Below are 14187 nucleotides of genomic sequence, written 5' to 3'. Positions count from 1 at the left end.
GCTGTCCAGGGTCCTGAACCCCAGCGTCAACCCAAACCTGGGTGGTGCGAAGACTATAGGAAGATGGAGGAAGAGAAGAAACCCACAGGGGAAACCGTAGGTGACAGATCAGTGATTTATGTCGAGACCATCTGCTCTCCTTCCCAAGCCATCTGTCAGGTTTCCTAAAAATGCCCTAATTGATTCATGAGTCTTTGAGTGAAGTTTCAGGACAAAACTAGTCATTTATTAGGAGTGCCATTAGGCAAGATCTTTTTGCAGTCAGGTCTGAGCTTCATTTGAAATATAGCTGTACATTATCCCTGTTCCTTCCCTCCCCTCCAGTCTGTGTCATAAATCACATTCCCCAATGAGATGCACCCCTCCCAAGCCTGCTGCAGTAATCTGCAATCCAACTAGCCGAAAATATACGTGGAATGCACTCCCTTCCCTTTCCTCATGATGGCAATTTTAGGAGTTGACATTTGACTCCCCTCTCTTTCCAAAAGCAACCAGTGCAAAGCAAAACCAATTTGAGTACAAGTATAGGATTTAAGGCTACGTCTCCCCACCCCCCAGGCTTATTTAGATTTTCTGCATGGAATTTTGCTATAAGGCGATCAGACTGGATATTTCTCCTCTTTACCCAAGATGCCTCTGACAAAGCGTAACCCTTCCACTTGATTAAGTATTGGAGTTGTCACCTGTGCCACCTCGAATCAAGGATTCGTTGCACCTCATAATGAGTTTGGCCCTCTATGACTACAGGGCCTGAGGGCTTCCAGAGTAGTGGTCTCAGAGTGGATCCAACCACGGGTTTTAAGAGGCTACAGGTGAATCTTCCCTAGCAGTCAGGGCAGTTTCAATTGCACTGTGATTGGGTTGATGATCTTTACTATAAACTTTGGCCCCAGTTTCTTGCTAGAGAGTTTTTAGTGCCATTGTAATTTTGAACAGTCACTAAATGAACTGTTGTAAGTTGAGGACTACCTGTAGTAGTTTTTTAAAATAATATTACTAGTGATACGGTCAGAACTTCCCAAATGGAGGTTCCTGAAATTAAACAAATAAAGGTGTCAGTAAAATTAGTAACATATTATAGAAAACATATAGTGTGCACAATTTATCATAGGATTGCAAGTACAAAATTAACAGACTAATGAGGAAAAGTAATTTTTTATTTGCTTTAGTTAGGGTTCCAAAATGAAATCTTGTCAAAAGAAAAGAAAGTATTTTCAGTGAGATGCTCCTGTTTTGCATCCCCAAATATCTCAATTTTCATTCAAAGTACTAAAAGACTCCCACTTAAGGATTGTGGGAGGTTGTTCACATATTTGTATGGCCCTCTTTCATGTGTTCCCATGTTATCCCCAAACACTTTTCATTGCTACTAAGAGATACAATGTGTTAATACATCTACTTATCTCTTGGCTGTTCTTCAAATTACTTACATCTTTTAAGCTTTTAAACAGCTGGGTTTACTCATCCTCCAGATTTGCTTATCGAAATCTATGAAGAAAAGCAATGTTGAAAAGTTTGTTTTTCTTTTATGACACCCACTTTTAATTCCACAGCTGTCTAAATTCATTTGAATGCCTTAGCAACAGTACCCTAACTTTAATGAACAAGGTCACAAGAAGCAAGTCAGGAGTTGAGAGGCTAAAATCATCAAACTTTCTACCTCTTTGGCAAAACCAGTGTAGGAAGGCCAAGATTAAAATATTCCTTATTCTTAATATTAAAAAGAGGCAAGATAGTATAGTTCCCCTAAATGAGAAGAGGAGAAACATGTTCTTAAAGGCAGAAAGTCTTCCTGCCATAGGAAAACAGCCTCAAGAAGAAGCTTGAAGAGGCTGGCCTTTAAGAATGCAGATTTTGTATCCATTCAGAAAGACTGGGCCAATCTATTAATAATCAAAATACCTTCAGCCACAAGCTCCCACAGAAGGCTGGAGCTGATGGGATTAAAAAGATAGAAAAACAAATCTACATTCCCCCCCACCCACCCAAATGCTAAGGACAGGACAGTTGGGAATAATAGGATTTACCCACCACCATTAGAATAGCAAAAGACACAAGGCTCACTACATTGCACAAACCCCTGGAGCATCTCAATCACAAAACCCCAGAACCCTATAAAAATCCATCCAATCACCCAGCCAATTGGTCAGTCATCCCAGAAACACGCTGCTGTCACTGAAGTTTCTGGCATCCAAATAAACAGAGACCTTCTTTCCTTGTAGCCAGTCTTCATTCTATGTCTGGGGTCTTTCTCCCAGCTTGGACGGGACTAGATTTTTCTTCCAGCACCAACAATTATAGAAAGTAATATGTGGGTCTCCTACAGAAAGGATACCATAATCATGTATCTTTCCTTATGAGATAGTTTTAATTGCACATTAAATTCTTATTCAATTAGAAGGAGTTGAGGAGCTTGGCTTAGTTAGTTTGTTTGTTTTTCATTTGTTTCATAGGTTTCAAAATCCTTACACAATTTTGAACCAGTCAACTGTTCTAGAAGAAGGTAGATGTTTCTCACCTTCTCTGCATAAATTCTACTCCTTGGATCTCAAGGAACTGTGGTTTATTTTTAACACTATCTGTTTAAATCAAACATGTTTAATCCTTTAATAAGGCTATACAGCAGCACTGTAAATGGGAAGTATGCCTACAATTGTATCCAAAATCTAAATATCGCACTCACAGTTTTGGTAGCCAAGTGAATATGTACATGGAAAATAAAATAAAATTAAATTAAAAACTCAAGTCACTCAACCAAAGCACAGCTGTGTGACATTCACATTTTAAATTCCAACCCTACTTCAGCCCTTTCCAATCATGATAACTAAATTCATGTTTGTTAATTATAGTTTTGTAAATTGATGAAAGATCTTTATGATAGATTTGATACAAGAACTAGTACAACTAAATAAAATACTCTGTAGAATAATTATTGTATTGTTCTTTGTATCAAATTTCTGAAGATACAACATTCTTGACTGCTGCTAATACATGCACAGTTATATCAATACACTAACATTCATTCCATTTCTATTTTACATCCACTGGGTTGCATTTACTTTTTATATGGACTCCTATTTCTAGAACTTGCTATAACCTGGAACTTTTTTTAAATACAAATATATTTTCCTAAAATGACATGAGTGATGAAACTGCATTTACACATTGCAAAATATAATATACATAAGGGCAAAGTAACCTGTATATTTTAAAAGTGTTGCTTAAAAACATATTTACTTTTCTCCATCTGCCTAGTTTTGTGGTGATCTAGACTAGAAGTATCCAGGATTCCTTTGAGAATAGTGCAAAACTATCAGTTGAAGTTCCCTCTCATTTTCCAGAGAAGTAGTATTTTTTATCTGTTACTAAGGAAAAAGAAGAAGAGATCTCATATCATCTGAAAAACATAAATATTTATAGCACATCTATGTTCCATGGACAACAGACTGTTTCATCCAAAGTATAAAATGATATTCTGAGAGCTACAATTGTGTGTGAGAGAGAAGTTTTACACATGCACGTACATACACACATATATATGGAGAAAAGGAATCGTAAATACTGGAGTCAGAAAATAATGCTATGTAGAGCATGCAGTGATTAACAAGGGCAATCAACAAAGAATATTTTTTGCTGACAAAGTAAATACATTTGTACTGTACACAACACATTAACAGTCTAGAATGAACTTAAGCATATGCTTAAATCATCAAAGGACCAGGTTCTTGGTGTAAATCATTTTGCATATTTCTTTCTGTATCATCCCCTGCATTCCATTCCCAATAGAAAGTGGGATGCTTCAGTTTTGGATAAGATAGAAAGGATCATAATTACTTACAAACATTTGCAGAGAAAGGCTAAAGCGTCTTTACTGTATGTTTATTCAATAAATTTACAGATTTCTTCAAGACATAGCAAGCATTTTGATTTTTTTTAAATGAACATAGGGAGAATCTGCCAGATTAATCCATCTCAATAGTTTATAGTGTTTATCTAAAAAACTGAATCATGGCAACTGGATTTTCAGACAACAATGCCTGGATGATTGAGAATCTTCATCGACATAGTTTTACAGTGTTGACTTTTTAAGAAATTGAATTCTTATGCACTCAGCTATGTTTCCAGAACTGCATGTTTCCAAGGTCATTCTTTTCTGATTTCTAATTTTAAGAAATAATATAACAGCCAGGAAGTCACAGCATGATGCCTTCTAGAAATAGCTAATGATTGAATTTAACAAGGTCAGAGCTGTAAGAATTTTGTTCGATTTACCTGAACTTAGGAGAATTTGGAAATTGTTTTATAGCAGAAAGGCATCCAGATTTAAGAAGTTCAGATACAGGAGAAACTGGTAGCTTCCTCCATCTCTGTGTTTGTCTGTTACGTTGAAACATATGAAGAAATATACCAAACCCAATGAAGGGTTTGCTTCAAGGTTTTGCTTTTCAGAGACTGCTCATTCCCCAGCAGAATAACCTAACCCCTGAAACAAACTCTTGAAGGCTACATAGGGGCAAAAAATAGAAATATAGGCTATTCTTCCTCTCCATTATGTGCTTATTCAAATGCTGAGATTTCCAGGCAGAGGGAAGAATTAAGACTGATTTTTTTTCCTAACAAGCAGCCTGTTGCTAACCATTACATTCCTTTTGTCCAAGATTATCTGGCTGATTGTCCATCAATTCATTTCTTATTTGACCTATAAAAACACATTGTACAATCCATAAAACTATTTTATTCTCTGTACTGTAGATCTTCAATTATGCTTTCCCAGTTCAGTTTGATTTTTCTAACGAATCTCCCTAGAAGTCATTTTTTAAACCACTATTCTATGTTTTCAGGGGTGAAATCCTCCCAGTTTGGTGGAACTGGTAGGGAGGATAGGCAATGATTCTCCAAACTGGTGGTAAAAATCCCTGGTGGCCCTGCCCTCACCTGCTTGCCCACTTGCCCGCTTGCTCGCCGCTTCTGGCCACTCAGCATTTCGCTTCCGGCCGCTCACTCAAAAACGTAGGCATTTTCAGTTGTGGCCTAGCATGCCGCCCCCCATCCCTGGGCTGATGTAGTTCACACAGCTGCTGGGGATCAGTTGCAGCCTAGCATGCCGCTGCCCCTGCTCCCCCACCCCAGGTCCCCATGCTTTCTTGTCTGGCCTGGCTAAGCCACCTGGCTAACTACCAACTTTCTCCCCAGCCTCCAGCTTGCTTACCGTCGCTCTTTGGACCAAATCCCAAGCTGCTGGTCATAAAACGCCTGCCTTGCTGTTCACCTGCTGCTTCTGAAATCCCTCAATTGCAGCCTGCAATGCATCTCATCAGCTAGCAACTGTATCTGCCTGTCTGCCTTGTGCTTTCAATTGGGTAAGTAAGTAATTTTTAAAAAAAAAATTAAAAAAAAATTACTTGGGTTTTTTTAACGATTTTTAAAAGAAATAGCCATTTAACATTTATAATAGCCATTTAACATTTATGCTTTTATATTTTTAGATTTGTGCAGTTTTCTGAGATTTTGTGTGTTTCTGTAGTGTTTCACACTTACTACACAAACACACAAAATCACACCAAAATGTGACATTTTGTGCTTGCGATAGTTGATTTTGTGAGTTCTCTGAGTGTGTGAGTTTCCTGCTTGTTGTTGCAGGGGACATTTTGTGTGGTTTTACATTGTGTGAGAGTTGCACAATGGCATTGTGTTTTTGTTAAGTGTGAAAGTTGGTTTTTGAGCTCTTTGTGCCTCTGTGAGTTTCCTGCTTGTGGCAGGGACCATTTTGTGTGAAATGCAGCTGCTTCTGCATTTTGTGTGAGCCAGTTGTGTTGCTTTTGTGCTGTTTTTGTGTTTTGTGTGCTTTTGCATTGCTCCCATCACTAGTCCTCAGCTAACAAAGCTCTTTTTTCCCCTTTTGCAGTAGCAGCCTTTACCAGAAAGGATGAAAAGGCAACAAACTTTGGTTGGTTTCTTGGCCAAGAAACCAAAACTGCCACAACAACCATCATAATTGACCTTGGATGATCCAAAACCATCCAAAGCACCACTAGCATTACCACTTCCACCACTTGAACTTGGACTCGGAAAAAGCAGCAAGCCAAGTATTGAAATACCCGAGCCCGAAATTGAAATCATTCTTCCTGACTATTGGGCATTGCAACAGTACAGCAATTTCCAAGAAAAGTATCCGGGATTGGATGTGTCAAACAAGAAAGTAGGTTGCAAGTACTGTGAGAAACATGACTTTGCAATAGAGAGCAGTATTCATGTGTTCAGAAAATGGAAGCATTTCAAGATTGAGCCAGCTGGGAGAAATAAGGAAATGCAGCAGACGTCTCTATGGAAGAAAATGAGAGAACATTTCACATCAAAATCGCACACGATTTGTAGAGACAACATCAAACAAGGGGAGCAGGATGCCATAACAAAAGCAATGGAAAAGATATTTGGAAAGCATTTAGACACCACTTCTAAAATGTTCAAAGCCGGTTACAGCCTGGCAAAAGCATGTAAACTAATTTCAAGCCTAGAAGAATTGATAGAGTTGAAAACTGAAAATGGAGTAGACCTGGGAATAGGATTGCATTCAAGCCAACAGTTTTGAAAATAGTTGAGTGAATTGCTAGCAAAATTAAAACTGAGATGTTTTCCAGCATCATTGCACAGAACCTGAAAATATGTTTGATCATTGATAAAGCCTCAATGGTATCCTGCAAATCAGTTTTGATAGTTTTTGTGAAAGTTGAGGACTCAGAGAACCCACCAACAATTTTTGTCAAGCTTGTTGAATTGAAGAAACAAGATGCAGAGACAATATGTTCTGCAGTTCTGGAAAGTTTACATAAGGTTGGGTTTACCCAGAACTACCTACAAAAAAATTAATAGCATTTTGCTCTGATGGTGCCAGTGTTATGCTTGGGAGAAAATCTGGAGTGAGCACTAAGATAGCAAAAGAATTTCCAAACACCATCATATGGCACTGCTTGGACCATCACCTCCAATTTGTGTTAGATGACACCATAAAGGAAATAAAACAAGTAAATTTTAAAATATTTATTGACAAGATATGATCTATTTTTCAGCAATCCAATAAAAACTGAATTGAACTTGATTAAATATCCGAAGAACTTGACGTTAGCATCGTAAAGATTGGTAGAGTTTTTGGGCCAAGATGGGCTGCCTGTAGTTTAAGGGCAACCATATCTGTATGGCGTGCTTATCCAGTGTTACATCAGTATTTTCATGTGAATGCAAAATATTCAGATATGGCTGCCTGTCTGGAAAATAAATATTTTTAAAATGATTTGGCGTTGATTTGGCATTCTGGAAGAAATCTCACTTTTTCAACTGCACTTCAAGCAAGCAGTATGGACATCATAAAGGCTGGGAAAGTGGTGAAAAGATCAATGAAAGCATTTGAACCACAAATAAATTACAATTTCTACATTTTTTGGTGCCAGAGTTGTGGGATTTTTCCGAAGTAGCAGTTCTGTGGGCAGCAGCTGATGAACAACTGCGCACATTTGGTGACATTTTTAATTACAACATTAACATCAATGACTACAGAGATTTTTTGGAGAATGTGTTAAAAGATTCAAAGTACTATGCAATTCCTGACAATATTAAAAAAGCAAAAGATATTGTCAAAACAATTGCTGTAAGTTCTGCAGAAGCGGAAAGGGTTTTTTTGAAAATGAACTTCATATGTTCAGAGAGCAGAAGTCACCTTATTGTTTCTAATTTAACCAACCTCATGACCATCAATATTACTGGCCTACCTCTTCCAAAATGGGATCCTATTCCTGCAGTGAGAAAGTGGCTATGAGAACACCATCGCTCAGCCGATGATCCCAGAAGAAAAGTGGAAGTGAGAAGAGTGCCAATGAGAAATTGATGTGGAAATATCTTAAAGTGAAAGACAGCTAACACTTTTATGTAAGTATTTGTGTACCTCTTTTATTGTTTTGTGCACTGATTTTATTCTTATTTAAGTATTAAATGGTTAAATTTGTATATCATAGTGTATCTTCTTTTTGTAGGTCATTATTAACATTGGTGCATTGAAGACAACAATTTTATTGCTCTTATGTAAGTATTCTTACATAAGTATTCTTCATTAATCTTATTTAAGTATTAAATGCATGCAATAATTGGTATATTTTCTTTTTGTAGGTCATAAGGGGACTTAGCCATGACCACCTGGTCACATGACCACCAAGCTGTGCCCACGGAACCAGTAGGGAAAATTTTTAGATTTCACCACTGTATGTTTTAATAGTAATCAGGTATCAGCAAATGAGACATTGAATTGGAACATTTTGCAATGCAGTTTGTAAATAAGATGAATAATGACTCCTTATTTAGTTACATCAATAGATCAGAATCTCATGCAATTCAATAAACAATGGAACAAACTGTATTCTGGAATGAAGACTGTTGATGTTTCAGAGTGAATTTAAGATCTTCTTTTTGACTGCTGAAAGTCCTTGACACCTTCTCCCCTTCCTATAAGAATCAACAGTATCATAGCCTCAAATATTCAACAGATCCTTCTCTGCCAATGCTAATTTCTAAAAAACCAAGAAACATTGACAAAGAGAACAGGCCTTTTATATCACATGAAGAAAAAAAAATTCCAATAAAAGAGAAAATATGTAACAGGGTTGAACTGTGGAGTCCTTGGTGTTCAGGGAGCTTAGAGAGCACCAAGGACTCCACCAAAAATATATTAAAATACATAATATAACTTGTCTTAATATACTTTTCTGAGTCTAAAAATATGCCAGACCAAAAGAAACATATTTACATAAAAAGCAGACAAGGTCAAATAACAAAGAAAGCCCTTAATTAGTTGTAATCAACTTTAATTTGCATACCATATATAATTCCTAAATGATTGTTAATAATAACTTTATATAATGGACTTCCAATTTTCATGAAAATGGCACATTTTGATAAGCAGACACAAAACCCTAATACTAATAAGGTTTAATTTGCATACATTAGACTGATTATCCAAACAAAAGGATTACAGTATTACTTCTCCATACCTTTATGTCCTTATTATGCACATTTATTAACTTCACAAAAGCTAGCTGTTACTGACAAACAATAGCCATGCATGAAAAAAAAATTCAACATGAATAAAAACATTTTAATGCAAAAGAGCAAAGTTTATACAGTATAAATACTTCATTTAACTCTTTCATAGCAAAAGAAACCGCATTCTGAAAATCCTAGTCATTAGATCAAGTTATCATTTCTGTATGGCACAAAATTAAAACAAATCACATTTGATAAATTTTGGAGAGGGCATGAACTTTGGCTATCACCTTTCTTCACGTTGACTGGGAAATACAGTATTTGTAGTCTCGATGTATCTAGAGATTTCAGATTTAGGAAGCCTGATCTATTAGAGTACCTATGTTCAGAAGTAGATTCAGAACTATATCATTTATGAATAATTGATTGGAAACTGTGTAAAAATTATTGTAAACATTTTGAGTAACTTTATTTCCAATATTTTTGTAGACAATTTTAGATAATTTCCACATAAAAAAACTGTAATTCTGCTCACAATCTCATCTGCAAGAAAAAGCTTAAACTTTGAAGTCATTCATTACTAATCACAAAGATGTTAATCAATACAAAATAAATGTTTTTCAAAAATATAAATAGAACATAGCTTCTACTTAAAATAACCAGCATATATTCATGGGTATAGAAATGTTTAAACTAAACGAAATGTGAAAAATCTGCCTGTAGATCTTTTCAGCTGATATAGAAGAATCAACAATCAACCAAGCAATGGTTGATACAGAAATCAATATGTTACGATTAAAAAACCTTCAAAAAATACTGGATAGAAAAGAGTCAGAATACCGGTGGCCACACATCATGTTCCAGATGGAAACTAAATTTTCTATAACATTTTGGCCACTTAGGGAGTCTAGGATATTTCCAGTTTTAAAGGACTCTTTCATACCAAGATTTAAAGTCATCTACTGTGTTCAGAAAAAAATCATTTTGTAAAACAGAAATATTGGTAGTTAAAGCAGTGTTAGTAGCTCTCAGTATCTATGATACTCAACAGTTAACATTTATGGTAGGGCGGAAAAAAGGCTGTGAATAGTGCTCTCATATTGCAAAGACAAATGAAACTCAAAAGAGCCTGGAAAAAAGCCAATGGACTTGAAATTCAGGCAGAAGAATGCTACTTCAATTTTCCTCCAACTTATTTATTTATTTATAAAGTTTTTTATTTTTTTCATTTTCATAACATATAATCACATGTATACTATTACATAACCAACATCAAATTGTATTATTAAATGTTTACATCAATTCATCTTACCAACAACTCCCAAAAACAATTATTGGCTCTTCTGCTCTCCATACACCATATTTGCACCTTATCCATCACTTTCTTCTCCCACTCTCCTCTCCCTCTCCACCTCCCTTCTTCCCTCTGTCATCCCTCCCCTCTCTACTTCACCTCCCTCCCCTTTAGACTCCACATTCCTCTCTTCCTCTTCCCTCCCTTGCCCTCTCTCCTATCCCTCTTTTCCTCCCTTACCTCTTTCCTCTACTTCCCACTCTACATCTCTTTTACTTGGTGTATTTCAGCTTCTGAATGAGCTCAATTTTATGTTGATGGTATTTATAATTCCTTTTCAATATACATATTTAATTTTAATTTTAACCTGTATTCTCCTCCTTTAAAAAAAAGTATGTGTGTGTGTGTGTGTGTGTGTGTGTATATATGTTATATTTATGCTGATAAATAAATAAAGGGAGACTAGTATAGATCTATTTCAAGCTATTTAGCTCTCATCAGCTAGCCACACCCTTGTTGGGAATCGAACCTGTGCTCTATTGCCTCTCAGGCAGATGTGTTAACCATTGAGCTACAGAGCTCAACTCCTTATCAGCCAGCCAGGGTGAGAGGTATATATTTAAAGTCACAACCCCTGGTATGCCCAAATATGGGAGGAAGGTCACACTTCCACTCTCTGTCTTCGGCTCGTCACAAGAGACCATCCAGACAGAAACCCAATATTTTTTACTGTTGCCTTTTTGTTACATTTGTTATATTTATGCTGATAAATAAATAAAGGGAGACTAGTATAGATCTATTTCAAGCTATTTAGCTCTCATCAGCTAGCCACACCCTTGTTGGGAATCGAACCTGTGCTCTATTGCCTCTCAGGCAGATGTGTTAACCATTGAGCTACAGAGCTCGACTCCTTATCAGCCAGCCAGGGTGAGAGGTATATATTTAAAGTCACAACCCCTGGTATGCCCAAATATGGGAGGAAGGTCACACTTGTGTGGCTAGCTGATGAGAGCTAAATAGCTTGAAATAGATCTATACTAGTCTCCCTTTATTTATTTATCAGCATAAATATAACAAATGTAACAAAAAGGCAACAGTAAAAAATATTGGGTTTCTGTCTGGATGGTCTCTTGTGACGAGCCGAAGACAGAGAGTGGAAGTGTGACCTTCCTCCCATATTTGGGCATACCAGGGGTTGTGACTTTAAATATATATATATATATATATATATATATATATATATATATATATGTATGTATGTATGTATGTATGTATGTATGTATGTATGTATGTATGTATGTATGTATGTATGTATGTAACAAAGGCAACAGTAAAAACATTGGGTTTCTGTCTGGATGGTTTCTTGTGACGAGCCGATAGACAGAGAATGGAAGCAGTAAGCTTCCTCCCATATTTGGGCATACCAGGGGTTGTGACACTAACTATATATATATGTGTGTGTGTGTGTCTGTGTGTGTGTGTGTGTCTGTGTGTGTGTGTCTGTGTCTGTGTCTCTGTGTGTGTCTGTGTGTGTATGTGTATATGTTTATATGTATGTATATATGTATGTGTATGTATGTGTATGTGTGAATGTATGTATGTATGTATGTATGTATGTATGTATGTGTATATATGGGAAAGAACAACTGGACAACTTCCTTACACACCTCAACAGCCTACACCCCAAAATACAGTTCACCATGGAAACAGAAGTAAACAACCAACTTCCCTTCCTGGATGTCTTAGTCTACAGGAAATCTAATGGCTCCTTAGGACACACCATCTACCAGAAGAAAACACACACTAACCGCTATCTGCACGCACTCTCACACCACCACCCAGCCCAAATCAACTCCGTAGCCAAGACACTCATCTCCAGAACAAAACGCTTAGCTGATGAACAACACCTAAAAACCGAACTACACACTCTCACTAACGTACTGATATCCAATGGATTCCAAAGAAATAAGATCACCAACCTAATCCAAAAAGAAACCCCCACTAAAATCCAGGACAGAGAACAAGAAAACGGAAAAGCCCTCCTCGCATACATAAAAGGCACCACAGACAGAATCAGCAAAATCCTCCGCAAACACAACATCAAGACAGCATTCTGCACAAACCGAAAAATATCCACCATCCTAAGAAACCCCAAAGACAAAATTGAGTTAGAAAATCAAGGAGTATATGAAATCCCATGCACTACTTGCCCCACCACATACATCGGACAAACCAACAGAAGAATAAGTGCATGCATTGAAGAACACAAAAACGCAATCAGAAAAGAGGAACCAACTTCTTCTCTGGTCCAACACCTTAAAGCCACAGGACATAAAATTGATTTTAAAAAGACCAGAACCATCGCCAAGGCTGAACATTTTAACAACAGAATAATCAGAGAAGCCATCGAGATAGAAAAACGCCCACACAGCATGAACAGGCGGGATGATACCTCCCGCCTGCCAGCCATTTGGAAGCCTGCCCTTATTGATAAACGAGTCCCTAACATGATGAATGACACCAGGCCCACACTCACAAGAGCCACACAGGTTATCACCACCAAACATCCACAAAGAAAGCAGACAAAAACCCACACTGATGAGGAGGCACGACCAAGGACCAGAAGCCAGACTGCAAATGCACCATTAGCCTCTTCAAACCCCTCCTATCCTTACATGAAACACAAACCCCCAACCAATCAGAACACACCTCCACCCAATCAGAACACACCTCCACCCAATCAGAACACAGCCAAGCTCCCACCCAATCAGCTCAAACCCCCACTGGCAGTTAAAAGGAAGAAACAGCCGAGATCTCACATTGCTCCTGGAAGCACGAAGCCTGAAGATGACGAATGAGACTTCGTTGAAACATCGCCAAGACACCTCCAATTTTACGCGGGAGAAAACCTGAATAACTAAAGACCTACATATATATATATATATAGCACAGGTTCCAATCCCAGTAAGGGTATGGCTAGCTGATGAGAGCTAAATAGCTTGAAATAGATCTATACTACTCTCCCTTTATTTATTTATCAGCACAAATACAACACATATACACACATATGTGTGTGGGGTGTGTGTGTGTGTGTTTGTGTGTGTGTAGTATTTGTACTGATAAATAAATAAAGGGAGATTAGTATAGATCTATTTCAAGCTATTTAGCTCTCATCAGCTAGCCATACCCTTGCTGGGATTCGAACCTGTGCTGTATTACATCTTAGGCAGAAGTCTTAACCATTAAGCCACAGGTCCTCCTCCTTATCAGCTGAGTCCAGGGAGGTAGGTATATATTTAGTGTCACAACCCCTGGTATGTCCCAATTATGGGAGGAAGCTAGTTGTTTCCATTCTCTGTCCATCGGCTCATCACAAGAGACCATCACGACAGAAACCCAATATTTTACTGTTGCCTTTGTTACATTTGTGTAGTATTTGTGATAAGCACAAATACAGCACAAATACACAAATGTAACAAAGGCAACAGTAAAAATATTGGGTTTCTGTCTGGATGGTCTCTTGTGACAAGCCGAGGGACAGAGAATGGAAGTAGTGATCTTCCTCCCATATTTGGGCATACCGGGGGTTGTAACTCTAAATAGATACCTTTCACCCCGGCTCAGCTGATAAGGAGTCGAACTCTGTGGCTTAGTGGTTAACACATCTGCCTAAGATGCAATGCAGCACAGATTTGAATCCCAGTAAGGGTATGGCTAGCTGATGGGAGCTAAATAGCTTGAAATAGATCTATACTAGTCTCCCTTTATTTATTTATCAGTACAAATACACACACACACACACACACACACACACACATATATATATATATATTGTCATTGTGATTTTATTTTTTTTATTATAAATT

General features: G+C 37.4%; 1 pseudogene; it reads left to right on the top strand.

Moving 5' to 3' along the window:
- The first annotated feature begins 5926 nt into the window (after positions 1-5926).
- LOC148043337 (E3 SUMO-protein ligase KIAA1586-like) lies at positions 5927-6658 on the top strand (annotated as a pseudogene).
- The last annotated feature ends 7529 nt before the right edge of the window (positions 6659-14187 follow it).

Source organism: Thamnophis sirtalis, unplaced genomic scaffold, assembly GCF_051295495.1.
Source record: "Thamnophis sirtalis isolate CommonGarterSnake01/CBP01778 unplaced genomic scaffold, rThaSir2_p1.2 scaffold_12, whole genome shotgun sequence".
Lineage (NCBI taxonomy): Eukaryota > Metazoa > Chordata > Lepidosauria > Squamata > Natricidae > Thamnophis > Thamnophis sirtalis.
This window is presented reverse-complemented; position numbering and strand designations above follow the sequence as displayed.